Source organism: Spea bombifrons, chromosome 3 (genome assembly GCF_027358695.1).
Source record: "Spea bombifrons isolate aSpeBom1 chromosome 3, aSpeBom1.2.pri, whole genome shotgun sequence".
Classification (NCBI taxonomy): domain Eukaryota; kingdom Metazoa; phylum Chordata; class Amphibia; order Anura; family Pelobatidae; genus Spea; species Spea bombifrons.
The window spans coordinates 120,774,377-120,799,482 of NC_071089.1; the positions used below are offsets into that span (position 1 = coordinate 120,774,377).

The 25,106-nt window shown below is 39.5% G+C and overlaps 4 non-coding genes across 4 annotated transcripts; all 4 read left to right on the plus strand.

Moving 5' to 3' along the window:
- Positions 1-22,388: 22,388 nt before the first annotated feature.
- TRNAK-CUU (transfer RNA lysine (anticodon CUU)) lies at positions 22,389-22,461 on the plus strand. The gene has a single exon. It is a non-coding gene; the product is annotated as a tRNA-Lys (tRNA).
- A 428-nt stretch (positions 22,462-22,889) lies between these two features.
- TRNAK-CUU (transfer RNA lysine (anticodon CUU)) lies at positions 22,890-22,962 on the plus strand. Its single transcript has one exon. It is a non-coding gene; the product is annotated as a tRNA-Lys (tRNA).
- A 1,454-nt stretch (positions 22,963-24,416) lies between these two features.
- TRNAK-CUU (transfer RNA lysine (anticodon CUU)) lies at positions 24,417-24,489 on the plus strand. Its single transcript has one exon. It is a non-coding gene; the product is annotated as a tRNA-Lys (tRNA).
- A 278-nt stretch (positions 24,490-24,767) lies between these two features.
- Positions 24,768-24,840, plus strand: TRNAK-CUU (transfer RNA lysine (anticodon CUU)). Its single transcript has one exon. It is a non-coding gene; the product is annotated as a tRNA-Lys (tRNA).
- Positions 24,841-25,106: the final 266 nt, after the last annotated feature.

Below are 25,106 nucleotides of genomic sequence, written 5' to 3' on the forward strand. Positions count from 1 at the left end.
TCTAGCAGAGGATGGTTACGATCCATCGACCTCTGGGTTATGGGCCCAGCACGCTTCCGCTGCGCCACTCTGCTTTTCATGGTGCTTTCTTCACAAATGATAAAACACATTAATTCCTGACTTTTTTTTCTCCAAATCTCTTCTTCAAGCTTCGAAAGTGCCAACTTTTTGCCACTTTCTTCCCAAATGATAAAAAACCATGAATATCTGACTTTTTTTTCCAAATCTCTTCTTCAAGATTCGTAAAGACAATTTAGGAGTACAAGTTCTCACCATCATGAAATAATGTATAAACAGTTGAGATACAACTGTCAATTCTTCTGCTATGGTCACTAAGCCCTCTGGAATGCTGAAGGTTTAAAGTCATAATCCTCACTGCTTCTCTGAAAACAGTCACAAGTGGTTGTCTCTGTGGCGCAATCGGTTAGCGCGTTCGGCTGTTAACCGAAAGGTTGGTGGTTCAAGCCCACCCAGGGACGAGTGGGATGTTTTCCTGAAAACTTTCATTCCTGTGTTTGCAACACAAATGAGCTAATGATTACATTGAAAGACAGAAATGCAAAATCCTTAAAGCTTTCCAACATTAAGCCAAATCTTCTTATTCCACTTGTGGAAAGTTATTTTCCAGACAAAGCATGCCAATCCTTCCATGAAAAAACACATGAAAAACTTCTTGGCATAGTGCCAATTTTGGAATGCTTAGATTATTATTATTAATTTTTTGTTTTTTAACTTAGGCCACGTCTACAATACTACATGTTGTTAATAATTCGGGCAGCCGTTACCAAAATAGTGGCTGGCAAGGGGAGAATGCCGTTTTCATACAATATCATAAATGACACAAGTTGTTAACCCTACGTGCCAATTAATCTTATGCAACGCCAGTTGTGCTTAAACAGAAAAGTGACATTATAAAAACAAAATTAGCAGAATGGTTTCGATCCATCAACCTCTGGGTTATGGGCCCAGCACGCTTCCGCTGCGCCACTCTGCTTTTCTTATAGTGGTTTGTCCGAGGGGAGAATGCTGTTTTAATGCAATATCATCAATGACAGAAGTTATTAACCCTATGTAAAAAAGACATCTAGCAGAGGTTGGTTTCGATCCATCGACCTCTGGGTTATGGGCCCAGCACGCTTCCGCTGCGCCACTCTGCTTTCTGTAAAGCTGTTTGTCCGAGGGGAGAATGCTGTTTTAATGCAATATCATCAATGACAGAAGTTATTAACCCTATGTAAAAACGACATCTAGCAGAGGATGGTTTCGATCCATCGGCCTCTGGGTTATGGGCCCAGCACGCTTCCGCTGCGCCACTCTGCTTTTCATGGTGCTTTCATCACAAATGATAAAACACATTAATCCCTGACTTTTTTTTTCTCCAAATCTCTTCTTCAAGCTTCGAAAGTGCCAACTTTTTGCCACTTTCTTCCCAAATGATAAAAAACCATGAATATCTGACTTTTTTTTTCCAAATCTCTTCTTCAAGATTCGGAAAGACAATTTAGGAGTACAAGTTCTCACCATCATGAAATAATGTATAAACAGTTGAGATACAACTGTCAATTCTTCTGCTATGGTCACTAAGCCCTCTGGAATGCTGAAGGTTTAAAGTCATAATCCTCACTGCTTCTCTGAAAACAGTCACAAGTGGTTGTCTCTGTGGCGCAATCGGTTAGCGCGTTCGGCTGTTAACCGAAAGGTTGGTGGTTCAAGCCCACCCAGGGACGAGTGGGATGTTTTCCTGAAAACTTTCATTCCTGTGTTTGCAACACAAATGAGCTAATGATTACATTGAAAGACAGAAATGCAAAATCCTTAAAGCTTTCCAACATTAAGCTAAATCTTCTTATTCCACTTGTGGAAAGTTATTTTCCAGACAAAGCATGCCAATCCTTCCATGAAAAAACACATGAAAAACTTCTTGGCATAGTGCCTATTTTGGAATGCTTAGATTATTATTATTAATTTTTTGTTTTTTAACTTAGGCCACGTCTACAATACTACATGTTGTTAATAATTCGGGCAGCCGTTACCAAAATAGTGGCTGGCAAGGGGAGAATGCCGTTTTCATACAATATCATAAATGACACAAGTTGTTAACCCTACGTGCCAATTAATCTTATGCAACGCCAGTTGTGCTTAAACAGAAAAGTGACATTATAAAAACAAAATTAGCAGAGGATGGTTTTGATCCATCGACCTCTGGGTTATGGGCCCAGCACGGTTCCGCTGCGCCACTCTGCTTTTCGTAAACAGAAAAGTGACATTATAAAAACAAAATTAGCAGAGGATGGTTTCGATCCATCGACCTCTGGGTTATGGGCCCAGCACGCTTCCGCTGCACCACTCTGCTTTTCTTATAGTGGTTTGTCCGAGGGGAGAATGCTGTTTTAATGCAATATCATCAATGACAGAAGTTATTAACCCTATGTAAAAATGACATCTAGCAGAGGATGGTTTCGATCCATAGACCTCTGGGTTATGGGCCCAGCACGCTTCCGCTGCACCACTCTGCTTTTCATGGTGCTTTCTTCACAAATGATAAAACACATTAATTCCTGACTTTTTTTTCTCCAAATCTCTTCTTCAAGCTTCGAAAGTGCCAACTTTTTGCCACTTTCTTCCCAAATGATAAAAAACCATGAATATCTGACTTTTTTTTCCAAATCTCTTCTTCAAGATTCGTAAAGACAATTTAGGAGTACAAGTTCTCACCATCATGAAATAATGTATAAACAGTTGAGATACAACTGTCAATTCTTCTGCTATGGTCACTAAGCCCTCTGGAATGCTGAAGGTTTAAAGTCATAATCCTCACTGCTTCTCTGAAAACAGTCACAAGAGGTTGTCTCTGTGGCGCAATCGGTTAGCGCGTTCGGCTGTTAACCGAAAGGTTGGTGGGTCAAGCCCACCCAGGGACGAGTGGGATGTTTTCCTGAAAACTTTCATTCCTGTGTTTGCAACACCAATGAGCTAATGATTACATTGAAAGACAGAAATGCAAAATCCTTAAAGCTTTCCAACATTAAGCTAAATCTTCTTATTCCACTTGTGGAAAGTTATTTTCCAGACAAAGCATGCCAATCCTTCCATGAAAAAACACATGAAAAACTTCTTGGCATAGTGCCTATTTTGGAATGCTTAGATTATTATTATTAATTTTTTGTTTTTTAACTTAGGCCACGTCTACAATACTACATGTTGTTAATAATTCGGGCAGCCGTTACCAAAATAGTGGCTGGCAAGGGGAGAATGCCGTTTTCATACAATATCATAAATGACACAAGTTGTTAACCCTACGTGCCAATTAATCTTATGCAACGCCAGTTGTGCTTAAACAGAAAAGTGACATTATAAAAACAAAATCAGCAGAGGATGGTTTCGATCTATCGACCTCTGGGTTATGGGCCCAGCACGGTTCCGCTGCGCCACTCTGCTTTTCGTATAATGGTTTGTCCGAGGGGAGAATGCTGTTTTAATGCAATATCATCAATGACAGAAGTTATTAACCCTATGTAAAAATGACATCTAGCAGAGGACGGTTCCGATCCATCGACCTCTGGGTTATGGGCCCAGCACGCTTCCGCTGCGCCACTCTGCTTTCTGTAAAGCTGTTTGTCCGAGGGGAGAATGCTGTTTTCATGCAATATCATCAATGACAGAAGTTATTAACCCTATGTAAAAATGACATCTAGCAGAGGATGGTTTCGATCCATCGACCTCTGGGTTATGGGCCCAGCACGCTTCCGCTGCGCCACTCTGCTTTTCATGGTGCTTTCTTCACAAATGATAAAACACATTAATTCCTGACTTTTTTTTCTCCAAATCTCTTCTTCAAGCTTCGAAAGGGCCAACTTTTTGCCACTTTCTTCCCAAATGATAAAAAACCATGAATATCTGACTTTTTTTTCCAAATCTCTTCTTCAAGATTCGTAAAGACAATTTAGGAGTACAAGTTCTCACCATCATGAAATAATGTATAAACAGTTGAGATACAACTGTCAATTCTTCTGCTATGGTCACTAAGCCCTCTGGAATGCTGAAGGTTTAAAGTCATAATCCTCACTGCTTCTCTGAAAACAGTCACAAGTGGTTGTCTCTCTGGCGCAATCGGTTAGCGCGTTCGGCTGTTAATCGAAAGGTTGGTGGTTCAAGCCCACCCAGGGACGAGTGGGATGTTTTCCTGAAAACTTTCATTCCTGTGTTTGCAACACAAATGAGCTAATGATTACATTGAAAGACAGAAATGCAAAATCCTTAAAGCTTTCCAACATTAAGCTAAATCTTCTTATTCCACTTGTGGAAAGTTATTTTCCAGACAAAGCATGCCAATCCTTCCATGAAAAAACACAGGAAAAACTTCTTGGCATAGTGCCTATTTTGGAATGCTTAGATTATTATTATTAATTTTTTGTTTTTTAACTTAGGCCACGTCTACAATACTACATGTTGTTAATAATTCGGGCAGCCGTTACCAAAATAGTGGCTGGCAAGGGGAGAATGCCGTTTTCATACAATATCATAAATGACACAAGTTGTTAACCCTACGTGCCAATTAATCTTATGCAACGCCAGTTGTGCTTAAACAGAAAAGTGACATTATAAAAACAAAATTAGCAGAGTATGGTTTTGATCCATCGACCTCTGGGTTATGGGCCCAGCACGCTTCCGCTGCGCCACTCTGCTTTTCTTATAGTGGTTTGTCCGAGGGGAGAATGCTGTTTTAATGCAATATCATCAATGACAGAAGTTATTAACCCTATGTAAAAATGACATCTAGCAGAGGATGGTTTCGATCCATCGACTTCTGGGTTATGGGCTCAGGACGCTTCCGCTGCGCCACTCTGCTTTCTGTAAAGCTGTTTGTCCGAGGGGAGAATGCTGTTTTAATGCAATATCATCAATGACAGAAGTTATTAACCCTATGTAAAAACGACATCTAGCAGAGGATGGTTTCGATCCATCGACCTCTGGGTTATGGGCCCAGCACGCTTCCGCTGCGCCACTCTGCTTTTCATGGTGCTTTCTTCACAAATGATAAAACACATTAATTCCTGACTTTTTTTTTCTCCAAATCTCTTCTTCAAGCTTCGAAAGTGCCAACTTTTTGCCACTTTCTTCCCAAATGATAAAAAACCATGAATATCTGACTTTTTTTTCCAAATCTCTTCTTCAAGATTCGTAAAGACAATTTAGGAGTACAAGTTCTCACCATCATGAAATAATGTATAAACAGTTGAGATACAACTGTCAATTCTTCTGCTATGGTCACTAAGCCCTCTGGAATGCTGAAGGTTTAAAGTCATAATCCTCACTGCTTCTCTGAAATGGGTCACAAGTGGTTGTCTCTGTGGCGCAATCGGTTAGCGCGTTCGGCTGTTAACCGAAAGGTTGGTGGTTCAAGCCCACCCAGGGACGAGTGGGATGTTTTCCTGAAAACTTTCATTCCTGTGTTTGCAACACCAATGACCTAATGATTACATTGAAAGACAGAAATGCAAAATCCTTAAAGCTTTCCAACATTAAGCTAAATCTTCTTATTCCACTTGTGGAAAGTTATTTTCCAGACAAAGCATGCCAATCCTTCCATGAAAAAACACATGAAAAACTTCTTGGCATAGTGCCAATTTTGGAATGCTTAGATTATTATTATTCATTTTTTGTTTTTTAACTTAGGCCACGTCTACAATACTACATGTTGTTAATAATTCGGGCAGCCGTTACCAAAATAGTGGCTGGCAAGGGGAGAATGCCGTTTTCATACAATATCATAAATGACACAAGTTGTTAACCCTACGTGCCAATTAATCTTATGCAACGCCAGTTGTGCTTAAACAGAAAAGTGACATTATAAAAACAAAATCAGCAGAGGATGGTTTCGATCTATCGACCTCTGGGTTATGGGCCCAGCACGGTTCCGCTGCGCCGCTCTGCTTTTCGTATAATGGTTTGTCCGAGGGGAGAATGCTGTTTTAATGCAATATCATCAATGACAGAAGTTATTAACCCTATGTAAAAATGACATCTAGCAGAGGACGGTTTCGATCCATCGACCCGTGGGTTATGGGCCCAGCACGCTTCTGCTGCACCACTCTGCTTTCTGTAAAGCTGTTTGTCCGAGGGGAGAATGCTGTTTTCATGCAATATCATCAATGACAGAAGTTATTAACCCTATGTAGAAACGACATCTAGCAGAGGATGGTTTCGATCCATCGACCTCTGGGTTATGGGCCCAGCACGCTTCCGCTGCGCCACTCTGCTTTTCATGGTGCTTTCTTCACAAATGATAAAACACATTAATTCCTGACTTTTTTTTCTCCAAATCTCTTCTTCAAGCTTCGAAAGGGCCAACTTTTTGCCACTTTCTTCCCAAATGATAAAAAACCATGAATATCTGACTTTTTTTTCCAAATCTCTTCTTCAAGATTCGTAAAGACAATTTAGGAGTACAAGTTCTCACCATCATGAAATAATGTATAAACAGTTGAGATACAACTGTCAATTCTTCTGCTATGGTCACTAAGCCCTCTGGAATGCTGAAGGTTTAAAGTCATAATCCTCACTGCTTCTCTGAAAACCGCCACAAGTGGTTGTCTCTGTAAACAGTCACAAGTGGTTGTCTCTGTGGCGCAATCGGTTAGCGCGTTCGGCTGTTAACCGAAAGGTTGGTGGTTCAAGCCCACCCAGGGACGAGTGGGATGTTTTCCTGAAAACTTTCGTTCCTGTGTTTGCAACACCAATGACCTAATGATTACATTGAAAGACAGAAATGCAAAATCCTTAAAACTTTCCAACATTAAGCTAAATCTTCTTATTCCACTTGTGGAAAGTTATTTTCCAGACAAAGCATGCCAATCCTTCCATGAAAAAACACAGGAAAAACTTCTTGGCATAGTGCCTATTTTGGAATGCTTAGATTATTATTATTAATTTTTTGTTTTTTAACTTAGGCCACGTCTACAATACTACATGTTGTTAATAATTCGGGCAGCCGTTACCAAAATAGTGGCTGGCAAGGGGAGAATGCCGTTTTCATACAATATCATAAATGACACAAGTTGTTAACCCTACGTGCCAATTAATCTTATGCAACGCCAGTTGTGCTTAAACAGAAAAGTGACATTATAAAAACAAAATCAGCAGAGGATGGTTTCGATCTATCGACCTCTGGGTTATGGGCCCAGCACGGTTCCGCTGCGCCACTCTGCTTTTCGTATAATGGTTTGTCCGAGGGGAGAATGCTGTTTTAATGCAATATCATCAATGACAGAAGTTATTAACCCTATGTAAAAATGACATCTAGCAGAGGACGGTTTCGATCCATCGACCCGTGGGTTATGGGCCCAGCACGCTTCTGCTGCACCACTCTGCTTTCTGTAAAGCTGTTTGTCCGAGGGGAGAATGCTGTTTTCATGCAATATCATCAATGACAGAAGTTATTAACCCTATGTAGAAACGACATCTAGCAGAGGATGGTTTCGATCCATCGACCTCTGGGTTATGGGCCCAGCACGCTTCCGCTGCGCCACTCTGCTTTTCATGGTGCTTTCTTCACAAATGATAAAACACATTAATTCCTGACTTTTTTTTCTCCAAATCTCTTCTTCAAGCTTCGAAAGGGCCAACTTTTTGCCACTTTCTTCCCAAATGATAAAAAACCATGAATATCTGACTTTTTTTTCCAAATCTCTTCTTCAAGATTCGTAAAGACAATTTAGGAGTACAAGTTCTCACCATCATGAAATAATGTATAAACAGTTGAGATACAACTGTCAATTCTTCTGCTATGGTCACTAAGCCCTCTGGAATGCTGAAGGTTTAAAGTCATAATCCTCACTGCTTCTCTGAAAACCGCCACAAGTGGTTGTCTCTGTAAACAGTCACAAGTGGTTGTCTCTGTGGCGCAATCGGTTAGCGCGTTCGGCTGTTAACCGAAAGGTTGGTGGTTCAAGCCCACCCAGGGACGAGTGGGATGTTTTCCTGAAAACTTTCGTTCCTGTGTTTGCAACACCAATGACCTAATGATTACATTGAAAGACAGAAATGCAAAATCCTTAAAACTTTCCAACATTAAGCTAAATCTTCTTATTCCACTTGTGGAAAGTTATTTTCCAGACAAAGCATGCCAATCCTTCCATGAAAAAACACAGGAAAAACTTCTTGGCATAGTGCCTATTTTGGAATGCTTAGATTATTATTATTAATTTTTTGTTTTTTAACTTAGGCCACGTCTACAATACTACATGTTGTTAATAATTCGGGCAGCCGTTACCAAAATAGTGGCTGGCAAGGGGAGAATGCCGTTTTCATACAATATCATAAATGACACAAGTTGTTAACCCTACGTGCCAATTAATCTTATGCAACGCCAGTTGTGCTTAAACAGAAAAGTGACATTATAAAAACAAAATTAGCAGAGGATGGTTTCGATCCATCGACCTCTGGGTTATGGGCCCAGCACGCTTCCGCTGCGCCACTCTGCTTTTCTTATAGTGGTTTGTCCAATGGGAGAATGCTGTTTTAATGCAATATCATCAATGACCTAAGTTATTAACCCTATGTAAAAATGACATCTAGCAGAGGATGGTTTCGATCCATCGACCTCTGGGTTATGGGCCCAGCACGCGTCCGCTGCGCCACTCTGTTTTTTGTGGCACTTTCTTCACAAATGATAAAACACATTAATTCCTGACTTTTTTTTCTCCAAATCTCTTCTTCAAGCTTCGAAAGTGCCAACTTTTTGCCACTTTCTTCCCAAATGATAAAAAACCATGAATATCTGACTTTTTTCCCAAATCTCTTCTTCAAGATTCGTAAAGACAATTTAGGAGTACAAGTTCTCACCATCATGAAATAATGTATAAACAGTTGAGATACAACTGTCAATTCTTCTGCTATGGTCACTAAGCCCTCTGGAATGCTGAAGGTTTAAAGTCAAAATCCTCACTGCTTCTCTGAAAACCGTCACAAGTGGTTGTCTCTGTGGCGCAATTGGTTAGCGTGTTTGGCTGTTAGCTGAAAGGTTGGTGGTTCAAGCCCACCCAGGGAAGAGTGGGATGTCTTCCTGAAAACTTTCATTCCTGTGTTTGCAACACCAATGACCTAATGATTACATTGAAAGACAGAAATGCAAAATCCTTAAAGCTTTCCAACATTAAGCTAAATCTTCTTATTCCACTTGTGGAAAGTTATTTTCCAGACAAAGCATGCCAATCCTTCCATGAAAAAACACAGGAAAAACTTCTTGGCATAGTGCCAATTTTGGAATGCTTAGATTATTATTATTAATTTTTTGTTTTTTTAACTTAGGCCACGTCTACAATACTACATGTTGTTAATAATTCGGGCAGCCGTTACCAAAATAGTGGCTGGCAAGAGGAGAATGCCGTTTTCATACAATATCATAAATGACACAAGTTGTTAACCCTACGTGCCAATTAATCTTATGCAACGCCAGTTGTGCTTAAACAGAAAAGTGACATTATAAAAACAAAATTAGCAAAGGGTGGTTTCGATCCATCGACCTCTGGGCCTAGCACATTTCTGCTGCGCCACCCTGCACCACTCTGCTTTTTGTGTAGCAGTATGTCCGAGGGGAGAATGCTGTTTTAATGCAATAACATCAATGACAGACGTTATTAACCCTATGTAAAAATGACAACTAGCAGAGGACGGTTTCGATCCATCAACCTCTGGGTTATGGACCCAGCACGCTTCCGCTGCGCCACTCTGCTTTCTGTAAAGCTGTTTGTTTGAGGGGAGAATGCTGTTTTCATGCAATATCATCAATGACTGAAGTTATTAACCCTATGTAAAAATGACATCTAGCAGAGGAAGGTTTCGATCCATCGACCTCTGGGTTTTGGGCTCAGCACGCTTCTGCTGCGCCACTCTGCTTTTTGTGGCACTTTTTTCACAAATGATAAAACACATTAATTCCTGACTTTTTTTCTCCAAATCTCTTCTTCAAGATTTGTAAAGACAATTTAGGAGTACAAGTTCTCACCATCATGAAATAATGTATAAACAGTTGAGATACTGTCAATTCTTCTGCTATGGTCACTAAGCCCTCTGGAATGCTGAAGGTTTAAAGTCATAATCCTCACTGCTTCTCTGAAAACAGTCACATGTGGTTGTCTCTATGGCGCAATCGGTTAGTGCATTCGGCTGTTAACCGAATGGTTGGTGGTTCAAGCCCACCCAGGGACGAGCAGGATGTTTTCCTTTTTTTTTTTTTTTTTATTTTATTACATATAAAATTTGACCATTACAAACATATAACAAGACATAATCTTCCATTTCTATGTCTCGAGAATAAAATTTTACAAGATAAAATATCTAACATACAACATACTCATACAAATGACAGTGAATTGAAGTTATCATAATCTAATATTTTAACCAGAGCTGCAGGAGGGAGGAAGAGAGAATATCATTAATTTACTAATGATAAAATTAATAATAATAATTTGCCAAGGTAAAGAAAATAGAAGGAGTCTCAATTATATTAAATCAGTCTCCAAGATCATATTTTGCCAAGGAAGCCAGATTGCCTCATAGTTTTGGATGTTACTATATATCCTATAAAATTGTTTTTCCATTTTATATTGATAATTTACCTGGGTAATTACTTGGGACCATGACGGTACTTGTTCCATTTTCCAATTTCTTGCAATACAGATTTTAATAGCGGCCAGAATATTAATGGCCAAATATCTATTTGATTTATTTTGCAGGGATATATCAATATGAAATAAGAAAGTTTGAGGATACAGTGTTAAGTCAAATCCAAATAAGTTCCTAAATAGTTCAACAACTTTAAATTTCATATTGGAAAGTTTGTCACATTCCCACCAGATATGTAACATGGTTCCTAGTTCTAGTTTACATCTCCAACATTTGTTAGAAGTGGAACCATACATTTTATGTATAGATGTCGGAACATAATACCATCTGTGAAGGAGTTTAAAAAATTGTTTGTGCAAATTTATGCAATGTATCGCCTTCCTTGTGTTAATCCAAGCTGCGGCCCAGATATCAAGTGGATAAGAAATTCCCAAATCCGTTTCCCATTTTAAAATAGTATTAGGTTTATCTGGATTAAATTCTTGTTCAAGCAATTTAGTTATTCGCATAGTTGTATTTCTTTTATGATGTCTATTCAGAAACCTATCTAGATTAGTCAAAGGTCTGAGCGGATTATATTTAATAAAGTTTCTAATCCTTAGATATAAGAAAAATTCTTTACTTAAGAAAGAATATTTAGTTTGTAGTTCTTCAAAGGATGCTAGGTCCGTAGAGGACCAGATATCCTCTAATGTAGATGCTCCTTGGGAGAACCAGAGTCTTAAATCTTTTATCAAAATTTGCAAAACTATTAAAGGGGTAAATATCAAAGAAGACTCAGTTATACCAAATTTTTTCTTAAAACTAATCATGTTGGTCAAGATATTCAAAACGATAGGATTATCAATCTCTAAATCATTTATTCCCTTTATATTAAACCAATACTGTCACGTTTCAACATGCGCTAGCTGGACTTGTTCAAACTTTGTTGTTCATTTTCATTTGCCGACCACTAGTGGCCGCCCTTGCCACTCAGACCACTCTGGCTGATTATCATGTCCAGGTGCACCTTGCTACCTGATCATGACAGCCTTCATAAACCTGCCCAGCCCTGCAGTCTGGGCCTTGACATTGTAATGTTTGAGGACTACCTGTTTGGTTCCTGATTTGTTCCAGTACCTTGCCGTGCTCCAGTACCTTGCCGTGCTCCAGTACCTTGCCGTGCTCCAGTACCTTGCCGTGCTCCAGTACCTTGCCGTGCTCCAGTACCTTGCCTTGCTCCAGTACCTTGCCTTGCTCCAGTACCTTGCCTTGCTCCAGTACCTTGCCTTGCTCCAGTACCTTGCCTTGCTCCAGTACCTTGCCTTGCTCCAGTACCTTGCCTTGCTCCAGTACCTTGCCTTGCTCCAGTACCTGCCGTGTGCCCCGCAAGTGGGCTTATCTGCCGTGTGCCCCGCAAGTGGGCTTATCTGCCGTGTGCCCCGCAAGTGGGCTTATCTGCCGTGTGCCCCGCAAGTGGGCTTATCTGCCGTGTGCCCCGCAAGTGGGCTTATCTGCCGTGTGCCCCGCAAGTGGGCTTATCTGCCGTGTGCCCCGCAAGTGGGCTTATCTGCCGTGTGCCCCGCAAGTGGGCTTATCTGCCGTGTGCCCCGCAAGAGGGCTTATCTGCCGTGTGCCCCGCAAGAGGGCTTATCTGCCGTGTGCCCCGCAAGAGGGCTTATCTGCCGTGTGCCCCGCAAGAGGGCTTATCTGCCGTGTGCCCCGCAAGAGGGCTTATCTGCCGTGTGCCCCGCAAGAGGGCTTATCTGCCGTGTGCCCCGCAAGAGGGCTTATCTGCTGTGTGCCCCGCAAGAGGGCTTCCTGCCAAGTAACTTCCATTGCATATCTATTGTTGTACCATCGCATTCAATACAACTCTTAATCCTGATCTGTTGTCTGTGGTTTATTCCTGCGCCTGTCTGTACCAACCCCCAGGCCATCATGCATCGTGGGGTACAGACAGAGCCCCTCGTATCCCCTGCACCTGGGCTCCTTATCAACCTGTGTTCTCAGCTCGTGACAGAATGTCAAGGCCAATACAAGGAGTTCGCGGGGATACCTGCAGTACTGGAATTGTTGGCAGAATGTGTACTCCACCTATGCAAGTCAGTAAGGACTGTGGTAGAAGCTGAGTGCGTGGACACAAAAACCAAGACCCAGACACCAAGAAAGAAGGCTGCTAAGAGCTTTAAGCGAGAGCCGCTCACCAAAAAAGAAATACAAAGGAGACAAGAGGACGACTTATGCTTTTATTGCGGAGGGACTGGCCACAGGATTACATATTGTCCGCACAGACCAGTCAAGCCATCTGCAACCCACCTGGAGAAACCCCATGCCCCGGAACCTGCACATGACGCCAGCAACGTCACAAAGCAGGAGCATACCCTGTCACATCCACAGACAGGTGATGCAGGGGTTAACCAGTCCTCGGCACCTGTGACTCCTACACCCTCCATCACAATGTCAGAAGACCTCCAGACCTTGTCTGACACCCCCGAGTGGTCCTATATGGACAGTGCGTCATCGGATGCAGAGGTCATGGACACATCCATGGAGATCAACCCCCCGGCTGTTTGTGCAGTCAGAAGCACCACTCCTACCACTCACAGGAGTAGAAGTAGGACAAGACTAGCACATACCGGGACCATCACATCTGTGTATCCAGTAGCTGAAGTCTATCCAGCCCAACTCGGCACAACAGAACCACTGCCATCCGACCTCGTAGTGACTTCCAACGGAAATGTGATATGCCGTGAAGGACTGGAAGCGTATGAGAAAGCACTACGTGCTAGAGAGGAGGAGAAGAAGAAGAAAAAGAAGAAGTCTCACCGCAGACAGTGAGACCATGGTTCCGTAAGCATCCGGAGGCTGCTCCTTGCGGTGGGGGTATGTCACGTTTCAAGATGCGCTAGCTGGACTTGTTCAAACTTTGTTGTTCATTTTCATTTGCCGACCACTAGTGGCCGCCCTTGCCACTCAGACCACTCTGGCTGATTATCATGTCCAGGTGCACCTTGCTACCTGATCATGACAGCCTTCATAAACCTGCCCAGCCCTGCAGTCTGGGCCTTGACATTGTAATGTTTGAGGACTACCTGTTTGGTTCCTGATTTGTTCCAGTACCTTGCCGTGCTCCAGTACCTTGCCGTGCTCCAGTACCTTGCCGTGCTCCAGTACCTTGCCGTGCTCCAGTACCTTGCCTTGCTCCAGTACCTTGCCTTGCTCCAGTACCTTGCCTTGCTCCAGTACCTTGCCTTGCTCCAGTACCTTGCCTTGCTCCAGTACCTGCCGTGTGCCCCGCAAGTGGGCTTATCTGCCGTGTGCCCCGCAAGTGGGCTTATCTGCCGTGTGCCCCGCAAGTGGGCTTATCTGCCGTGTGCCCCGCAAGTGGGCTTATCTGCCGTGTGCCCCGCAAGTGGGCTTATCTGCCGTGTGCCCCGCAAGTGGGCTTATCTGCCGTGTGCCCCGCAAGAGGGCTTATCTGCCGTGTGCCCCGCAAGAGGGCTTATCTGCCGTGTGCCCCGCAAGAGGGCTTATCTGCCGTGTGCCCCGCAAGAGGGCTTATCTGCCGTGTGCCCCGCAAGAGGGCTTATCTGCTGTGTGCCCCGCAAGAGGGCTTCCTGCCAAGTAACTTCCATTGCATATCTATTGTTGTACCATCGCATTCAATACAACTCTTAATCCTGATCTGTTGTCTGTGGTTTATTCCTGCGCCTGTCTGTACCAACCCCCAGGCCATCATGCATCGTGGGGTACAGACAGAGCCCCTCGTATCCCCTGCACCTGGGCTCCTTATCAACCTGTGTTCTCAGCTCGTGACAAATACAGATAATATGGATCTAAATTATGACATTTCCACCTCTCGTATCTATACCATGGAAGATTCAGTTCTCGTTTTATATCCCATGCCAAAAAATGACCAAAGAGACAAATTTGATGGAGAATACGTAAATTGGGAAAATTAAGACCAATCTGTGAGAGACTTTTGGTAAGTATTATTCGTGAAATCCTCGTTTTTTTACCGAGCCATACGAATGAATAAAATAATTTTTCAAATTGATTTAAAATTCTTAGTGGAACTGATAAAGGAATAACTCTAAATAAATAAATTAATTTTGGAAGAACATACGACTTTAATGTGTTTAATCTACCTAACCATGATATTTCTAAGCCTTTCCATTGTGTAAGTTGATTTCTAAGAGTTTCCAAAAGAATAGTATAGTTATTAATTACAGTATCTCTAAGGTTCTGATATATCTTAATACCTAGGTAGTCAATATAGTTTTGTCCCCATAAAAAAGCAAAATTACTTTTGATTTCATCAAATCTAGGACAATCCATATTAAAGTCAATGATCTGAGATTTGTCTAAATTCAATTTATAATTAGAATATATTGCGTATTCCTCAATACTTTCCAATGTCTCTGAAAGTGATATTTCAGGTAAAGATAAAGTAAGGAGAATGTCATCTGCGTATAAAGAGATTTTATGTTCATATGGACCTGTTGTTATTCCAGAGATTTTTTCTGACCTACGTATTATCGTCGCAAGGGGTTCGATAGAGAGGGCATACAGTAATGGAGCTAGAGGGCATCCTTGTCTTGTCCCATTATTGATAGGAAAAATAGTCGAGTTTAAATTTGAACCTGAGATCTTAGCTTGCAGATTTTTATGCAGTGCCATAATGTTATCCAGAAATTGTCCATTCAGGCCAAACATTTTTAAAGTTTCTTCCAAAAAGGGCCAACTCACCCGGTCAAAAGCCTTCTCCGCATCTAAGGCTAAGAAGACTGCCGGCGTATTATTAAGGTGTATTTCGTGTATTAGATTTAGTATCCTGCGGGTATTATCTTTTCCACTCCTACCCAGTATAAAGCCCGTTTGGTCTGAATGGATCAAGTCCTGCATAACAGCAGCTCCTTCCCCAAAGGAATTTCTCTAAATACTTTCAATAATAATGGAGATATTACAGGGTCCAATAATTGATAAAAAGGAGCTGAAAATCCATCTGGACCGGGAGCCTTAGATTTAGGTAAGTTCCTTATTATGGTATTTATCTCAGAGAGTTGAATAGGTAGATTTAAATTTTCCAACTTTTCTTTAGATAATTTAGGTAAATTTAGATTTTTAAGAAATGAACTTATCTGTATTTTATCCTTATTTGCTATAGGTAAATTATATAACGTGCTATAGTATTCTTTAAAAGCTTCTCCAATTAATTTTGGGGATAGGCAAATTTTACCGTTATATATGATCTTATTAATTCTACTTTTAGCTAACTTATTTTTGAGTTTTTTAGTTAAATTCTTACTGGCCCTATTACTACTGTAATACCAATCCTGTTTAAGGAATAAAAGATTTTTATTGATGTTCTCCGTAAATCACTCTTTAATCTTACATTGAGTTTCTTTTATATCTGTATATAAGAGGTTTGAAGGTCTTATTTTATTACTAGCTTCTAATTGTGCCAACTTGATATATAAATCTGTTAGAGTCGCGCCTTTCATTTTCTTTATGTGTGCTCCCTGTTTTATAAGATAGCCCCGCATGGTGCATTTAAAAGCGCACCATAGAGTAGCAAGCGAGACTGTGCCATTATCGTTGGTCTCAATAAAATTTTTGGCCAGATTCCTAAGTTGTTCCTTAAAGTCACTTAGGAGCAGAAGAGATTCGTTAAGCCTCCAAATAGATTTTATTTTAAATTCTTCATTATTTTTAATTTTTATGAAGATAGGTGCGTGATCGGACCAAGTCAAATTTCCTATAGTAGGCGACTCATAAATTTCTAAGGATTTGTTGTCTGAAAGAAACATATCAATTCTAGAATACGAGTGGTGCCTAACAGAATAAAACGTAAACTCCTTCACAGATGGATTATGCGTTCTCCAGATATCGAACAAATTATTACGAGCAAGACACAAAGAAAATAAATTAGCTAAGGATTTCAACTTTAAATTTGGATATGTACCATGCATAAAACTCTTATCCAGTTTGACGTCTAATATACAATTCATATCTCCTCCGATTACTAAAAAGCCTTTTGAAATAGCATGAATTTTTTCAAAAGTTTTATCCAAAAATTTAACTGTAGAGATATTTGGTGCATATATATTAACTAGAGTGTAGGTCACGTCGTTCAATTTACAAAGGAGAATTGTATATCTAGCTTCATGGTCAGATTCCATATATATCTGTTCAAACTTAATATTTTTGTTTATCAAGATTGCAACTCCTCTTTTTTTTCCCCTCTTAAACTAGCATGCGTAATATGCGGTATTTCTTATAAGTCCAATAATGGGAAACTCCTTCTTTCCAATGTTTTTCTTGCACAAAACATATGTCTATTTGTTCTCTAATTAACATATCGTATAAGAAACCTCTTTTGTATGGGGAATTTAAACCTTGGCAATTAATAGAAACAAGTTTAAGTGTCATAAATGTAAAATAATATTGGACCCTCTTCCTCCCTCCTCAACTCTGATTCACTGTCAGAACATACACAAACAACAAAAAACAAAGCATTTATACAATTTACGCATGAAAATCTTGCATTCGTCCTTTGCCCCTTCATTAGATTGGGCGAGTTCATGCGTAGGTGCCGACGTTAAGGAGAGCTATACGATAAATAAACGAAGAAAAGGAGAAAAAAAAAAAAAAACGTGTATATATATATATTTTAAATAATATCGAGGCACCATTAGATCCGCTTCATATGATTTAAATTTGTCATATTAATAAGTTAATATACTGCTGCTTCTTTAACTTTGGTAAATCTTTTGGCCATATTAATTAATAAATAAGGTAATAAAAGATAGATAAATCTTGAGTAAATTTAACCAAATAAGTTCATAAATAGTATTTATTAAACAATAATTTAGTGCAATATACTAAAATGATGTAATTATATCTTAGTATATTAATTAATTAATTAATACACTTCTATTTTCATCAAGATATTATAAATCCGGTTTTAGTGTAAAAATAGTAATAATAAATAAGTTAATAAAAATAGAAGTATAAATTAAATAAATAGATAGATTATTATGAATAATATTAAGAACTGATAACCAGAAGCAAGATACTAAATGATGCTAAAACGTCATTATTAAGTGACACTCTCGTTATTATTAAGATTAATCAATCAATAAAAATATTAATAAGTAAATTTTTTCGTCCAAAAAATACATTATTATAAATAATAATTAAATTAAAATGGAGAAGTATAAAGTGCTAAAGAAATTTAATGTACTGCCACTTCATTGCTAAGTGATAAATTTATTATTTTTTGATTATTATAAGTAATAATTAAGTGCAAATAGACATAAGTAAGGTGCTAGAAGCATTTAGTGTACCACCATTTCATTATTATATAATGCTTAGATTGTTAATAAAATTAATCATTAATTGTTGTATATGATAATTAAGTGCAAATTAAGTGCAAATAAGCAAAAATATATTATTCAAAATATTTAATATACCACAATTTTATTATTATATAATGCTTTCGTTATTAATAAAGTAAATTTATCAGTAGTAGTAATAATAAATAAATTATTTCATCAAATAAATACATTATTTTAATTAATAATTAAGTGCAAATAAACAAGTGTAAAGTGCTAAAGAAATTTAATGTGCAACCCTTACTTTGTTGTTTAATAAAGTCATTATTAATAATATTAATGAGAATCAATAATAAATAAATTTTTGTTAATAAGTAAATTATTACAAAATTAAATATAAATTTAATAAATAAATAACATTATTATAGATAGTAGTTTAGTGCAAATATGCTAACAAGTTTTAGTATGCTGCCACTTCATTACTAAATGGTAAATTCATTAATATTTCCTCAGGCTTATTCTTTTTTAATTATTAAGTTATAATAAAGTGCAAGTGGACAAAATAAAGTGCTCGAAGCATTTCGTGTACCGCCATTTCACTATTATATAATACTTTCATTATTAATAAATTTAGACATTAATCATTGTAAGTGAAGTTAAGTACAATAAACAAAAATAAAGTGTCTAAAGCGTATAATGTACCACAATTTGATTATTATATAATATTTTCATTATTAATAATATTAATCAATGGTAATAATAATCAATAAATTATTTCATCAAATAGATACATTATTATGAATAGTAATTAAGTGCAAGTACACAGATGTAAAGTACTAATATTATTATAAATAGTAATTAAGTGCAAATAAGCAAGTATAAAGTGCTAACGAGATTTAGTGTACTGCCACTTCATTATTTTATGGTAAATTCATTATTAATAGAAACCTAAGGAACTTCTAGTTTTCCCTATGTGTTTCTAATAGGTACATTTATAGTATAAAATGTGCAAATCTACAGGTATTGTACAAATTCTCTTAAATAATTTAAAGTAGCAAGCGTTTGAAAATCTACATACAGTTCAATTCATAATGTGTTAAATAATCAAAATCAATATAAAATGGAAAACCTGAGGTGTTTCTAATACATACAATTATAAAAAGAATGTACAGAGCAGCAATTAAAGTGGCAGTTCTCTTAATTTAAAGTGGTAAAAAATGTGCAAATCTTCTTATAGTGTACAGCTACACATAATTTTAAAGTGACAAGTGTCCTAAAAAAAAAAAAACACAAAAAAAACTATCCAAAGAAAAAAAATAAAAAATATTATAGAAATGGATATTATAAATAGTTTAAATAAATATATCTACGCACAATTCAATTCATAATATATTAGCTAGTCAAAATCAATATAAGATGAGAAACCTCAGGTTTTTCCAAATGTGTTTCATATACGTGCAATTATAACTGAAAATGTGCAAATCAGCAGATAATGTGGCAGTTCTCTTAATTTAAAGTGACAAGCGTCCTAAATTCAGAAAAAAAAAAAAATAAAGAAAATAAATAAATAAAATAGATAAATTAAATAAATACTTATTTATAAAAAGTTCAATTCATAATGGAATAGCTGCCATCATCGTCCCTCCAAGGTACTTTTCTTATGGGAAAATGTAGATATAAAATCTTCAAGTTCTGGAGGTTTATTAAATACTAGCGTTTCTCCCTCGTTATATATAATCAGCTTAAGGGGTAATCCCCATTTATATTTAATGTTCAGGTCACGGAGTTTCTTAGTGCCCTCAAAAAATTGACTTCTAAACTTTCGTGTTGCCATTGAAAAATCAGGAAGAAGTTTCAGAGCTTTATATTGCACACTTTGTGCAGAATTTTTGTTAAATTGTGTGGTGAAGAGATTCTTGATATATAGATTGTTGAAACGGACTATTACCTCCCTTGGGGTGCTGGTGATCAGATCTTTTGGTTTAGGAAGTCTATGAAAGTTTTCCAGCAAAAAATGGCCTAGACTGTCTTCTTTAATAAAAGTTGATAGAAGATCCTGTAAATATTTCTCCAAATTACTGGTTTCTTCAGGTATCCCCCGTATCCGCACATTTTTCCGTCTAGATCTATCTTCCAAGAGTGTTAGTTTCATTTCTATAGCTTGATAATTAGATCTGAGATCACTGTTCTCCATTCTAAGGTTCTCTAGTTCATCCTGCAGTGCCTGGATTAAGTTTGATTGTGAGATAAGTTTTTCTGAAATTAATGCAATGTCTTGTTTCAGAGAGATTGTATTAGTTTTCATCTCGATAGTAAGTTTAGAGTATAAGTCACTTATATTGTTGATCTTGATTGGATTAATTAATTCAGTTTGTGGCAATTCGGAATAGGTGTCAAGAGAGGAGTCAACTGATATATCCGAGGAGTCTTTTGAGGGATGTTTGGATATAGGTGTAGTGAGAATCGTTTTGGGAGAGTAATATGTAGTTAGAACTTTAGATTTTTCGTGACTCAATCTTCTGTCCTTTTCTCTGTCCCTTTCTCTGTCTTTATCTTTATCTTTTTTTGGTGGCATCTTAGTGTTTTAGATACAAGTGTTCTAAATCCGTTTGTAGCCGTTGGTTTTTTATATGGTGTTTCTCCCCTGTTTTTTTTTTTTTCTGTTTTTTTCCCTTTTTTTTTTGTTTCTCTTTTTTACTGTTTTTTTTCTCCCCTTTTTTTCCCTTTTGTCTCCTTTCTTTCCTTAACTTCTTAACACCCTCCATGTATATTCCTTAGTCTCCTAAAATTTGTACCTCTCGTCCTTTATTTAATTTGTTTCGCTTTAATTCATATTATTTCATATTAAGTCCGAGAATATTTAAAAAAAAAAAAAAAAAAAGTTTGCAACAGTTCAGTGAAAACAGAATATTCCGTGATGAACAGTGAAATTTCCAGGGACCTCATAAATTTAAGCCTCCGGATATTTATAGGTATATATGTCTCCAGGTAATGGCGTAGTGCAGTATGTTAGTAGTGCAGTATGTTAATACTTCCAAAAGTTTCTTTGGATCTCGGCTAATAATAATATATTTATATTAGAAACGTCACTTATCTTGCATTGAGAGCCGGACGGTGCAGAGCAGAGCAGAGTCATAGTTGTAATCGTGGTCGAGGAATATATCCATATATCTCTGCATCAAAGTTTCCTGTTCAGCAGTAAAACGCCATATGTCCTGCTCCTTTCGTCCAAGCAGATAACGATATGCAGGAAGTGAGCCGAGTTGTATAGGTAAGTGAACGCCAAATACCAGGTTGATCCCCCAGGCTAGGTCCACTGTTCTGGAACAGTCCGCTCTCCTGAGGAAGTTCTGAGGCTCAGAACCGCTAGATTTTCATCTCGGCAGCTACGCCATTACCCGGGAAAACCGAGCATCTTCATGCGTCTCCAGCGGTCGGCACCAGCCGCAGGCGTATTACCCAGCACGCATAGCACGACGCGTGCAACGTTCTACGTCACAACCAAGCGTCAATGAAGCCTGCTAATTCCATGCCAGATTTTTTTGATGTTTACTGGTGGGCCTAAACTTAAACCTTCAGATGACAGAGCCTAGGGGAAATAATATGACAAAAGATTTTTCCCTTCTTTGATAATGCTTTTGGCTTCATTCTTCTATGTCAAATGGAGCTGGTGACCATCTCGAGTCCTGGCAATTTCTTTAAACGTTCCTAAGATAGCGCTGAGTGCAACAAGTGATAGTAGCCCCAATTTTGTGGGGGACATGCAAGATCACAGCCCGGCTAGCTCAGTCGGTAGAGCATGAGACTCTTAATCTCAAGGTCGTGGATTTGAGCCCCACGTTGGGCGAAGACATAGTTTTTATGTCAACCTTTGAAAATTGCAGTTCACAGCCTACGCCGGTATTCCTCCCAACACCAATAAGACTGATAATATGAAAAAGCCAAAAGCTTCAAATTAGGATGTATTTATACAGCATCCATTGCACTACTTATGAGCTTGGCAGGTGTCATAGGCAGATTTCATGCCAGATTCTTTTGATGTTTACTGGTGGGCCAAAACTTAAACCTTCAGATGACAGAGCCTAGGGGAAATAATATGACAAAAGATTTTTCCCTTCTTTGATAAAGCTTTTGGCTTCTTTCTTCTATGTCAAATGGAGCTGGTGACCATCTCGAGTCCTGGCAATTTCTCTAAACGTTCGTAAGATAGCGCTGAGTGCAACAAGTGATAGTAGCCCCGATTCTGTGTGGTTGACACAGATGTCACTGCCCGGCTAGCTCAGTCGGTAGAGCATGAGACTCTTAATCTCAGGGTCGTGGGATTGAGCCCCACGTTGGGCGAAGATGTGGTTTTTATGGCAATTTCTCTAAAAGTTCCTGAAATACTGCTGAGTGCAACAAGTGATAGTAGCCCCGATTTTTTTGGGAACGTGCAAGATCACAGCCCGGCTAGCTCAGTCGGTAGAGCATGAGACTCTTAATCTCAGGGTCGTGGGTTCGAGCCCCACGTTGGGCGAAGATATAGCTTTTATGTCAACCTTTGAAAATTGCAGTTCACAGCCTACGCCCGTATTCCTCCCAACACCAATAAGAGTGATAATATGAAAAAGCCAAAGGCGTTCAGCTTCAAATTAGGATGTATTCATACAGCATCCATTGCACTACTTATGAGCTTCGCAGGTGTCATAGGCAGATTTCATGCCAGCTTTTTCTGATGTTTGCTGGTGGGCCTAAGATTAAACCTTCAGATGACAGAGCCTAGGGGAAATAATATGACAAAAGATTTCTCCCTTCTTTGATAAAGCTTTTGACTTCTTTCTTCTATGTCAAATGGAACTGGTGACCATCTGGAGTCCTGGCAATTTCTCTAAACGTTCCTAAGATAGCGCTGAGTGCAACAAGTGATAGTAGCCCCGATTCTGTGGAGCCAACACAGATGTCACAGCCCGGCTAGCTCAGTCGGTAGAGCATGAGACTCTTAATCTCAGGGTCGTGGGTTCGAGCCCCACGTTGGGCGAAGATGTGGCTTTTATGGCAATTTCTCTAAAAGTTCCTGAGATACTGCTGAGTGCAACAAGTGATAGTAGCCCCGATTTTGTGGGGAACATGCAAGATCACAGCCCGGCTAGCTCAGTCGGTAGAGCATGAGACTCTAAATCTCAGGGTCGTGGGTTCGAGCCCCACATTGGGCGAAGATGTGGTTTTTATGGCAATTTCTCTAAAAGTTCCTGAAATACTGCTGAGTGCAACAAGTGATAGTAGCCCCAATTTTGTGGGGAACACGCAAGATCACAGCCCGGCTAGCTCAGTCGGTAGAACATGAGACTCTTAATCTCAGGGTCGTGGGTTCGAACCCCACGTTGGGCGAAGATACAGCTTTTATGTCAACCTTTGAAAATTGCAGTTCACAGCCTACGCCCGTATTCCTCCCAACACCAATAAGAGTGATAATATGAAAAAGCCAAAGGCGTTCAGCTTCAAATTAGGATGTATTTATACAGCATCCATTGCACTACTTATGAGCTTGGCAGGTGTCATAGGCAGATTTCATGCCAGCTTTTTCTGATGTTTACTGGTGGGCCTAAGCTTAAACCTTCAGATGACAGAGCCTAGGGGAAATAATATGACAAAAGATTTTTCCCTTCTTTGATAAAGCTTTTGGCTTCTTTCTTCTATGTCAAATGGAGCTGGTGACCATCTTGAGTCCTGGCAATTTCTCTAAACGTTCCTAAGATAGCACTGAGTGCAACAAGTGATAGTAGCCCTGATTCTGTGGAGTCGACACAGATGTCACAGCCCGGCTAGCTCAGTCGGTAGAGCATGAGACTCTTAATCTCAGGGTCGTAGGTTCGAGCCCCACGTTGGGCGAAGATGTGGTTTTTATGGCAATTTCTCTAAAAGTTCCTGAGATACTGCTGAGTGCAACAAGTGATAGTAGCCCCGATTTTGTGGGGAACATGCAAGATCACAGCCCGGCTAGCTCGGTCGGTAGAGTATGAGACTCTTAATCTCAGGGTCGTGGGTTCGAGCCCCACGTTGGGCGAAGATAAAGTTTTTTTGTCAACCTTTGAAAATTGCAGTTCACAGCCTACGCCCGTATTCCTCCCAACACCAATAAGAGTGATAATATGAAAAAGCCAAAGGCGTTCAGCTTCAAATTAGGATGTATTTATACAGCATCCATTGCACTACTTATGAGCTTCGCAGGTGTCATAGGCAGATTTCATGCCAGCTTTTTCTGATGTTTGCTGGTGGGCCTAAGATTAAACCTTCAGATGACAGAGCCTAGGGGAAATAATATGACAAAAGATTTTTCCCTTCTTTGATAAAGCTTTTGACTTCTTTCTTCTATGTCAAATGGAGCTGGTGACCATCTCGAGTCCTGGCAATTTCTCTAAACGTTCCTAAGATAGCGCTGAGTGCAACAAGTGATAGTAGCCCCGATTCTGTGGAGCCGACACAGACGTCACAGCCCGGCTAGCTCAGTCGGTAGAGCATGAGACTCTTAATCTCAGGGTCGTGGGTTCGAGCCCCACGTTGGGCGAAGATGTGGTTTTTATGGCAATTTCTCTAAAAGTTCCTGAGATACTGCTGAGTGCAACAAGTGATAGTAGCCCCGATTCTGTGGGTGACATGCAGATGTCACAGCCCGGCTAGCTCAGTCGGTAGAGCATGAGACTCTTAATCTTTGGGTCGTGGCTTCGAGCCCCACATTGGGCGAAGATGTGTTTTTTATGGCAATTTCTCTAAAAGTTCCTGAAATACTGCTGAGTGCAACAAGTGATAGTAGCCCCGATTTTGTGGGGAACATGCAAGATCACAGCCCGGCTAGCTCAGTCGGTAGAGCATGAGACTCTTAATCTCAGGGTCGTGGGTTCGAGCCCCACGTTGGGCGAAGATAAAGTTTTTTTGTCAACCTTTGAAAATTGCAGTTCACAGCCTACGCCCGTATTCCTCCCAACACCAATAAGAGTGATAATATGAAAAAGCCAAAGGCGTTCAGCTTCAAATTAGGATGTATTTATACAGCATCCATTGCACTACTTATGAGCTTGGCAGGTGTCATAGGCAGATTTCATGCCAGCTTTTTCTGATGTTTGCTGGTGGGCCTAAGCTTAAACCTTCAGATGACAGAGCCTAGGGGAAATAATATGACAAAAG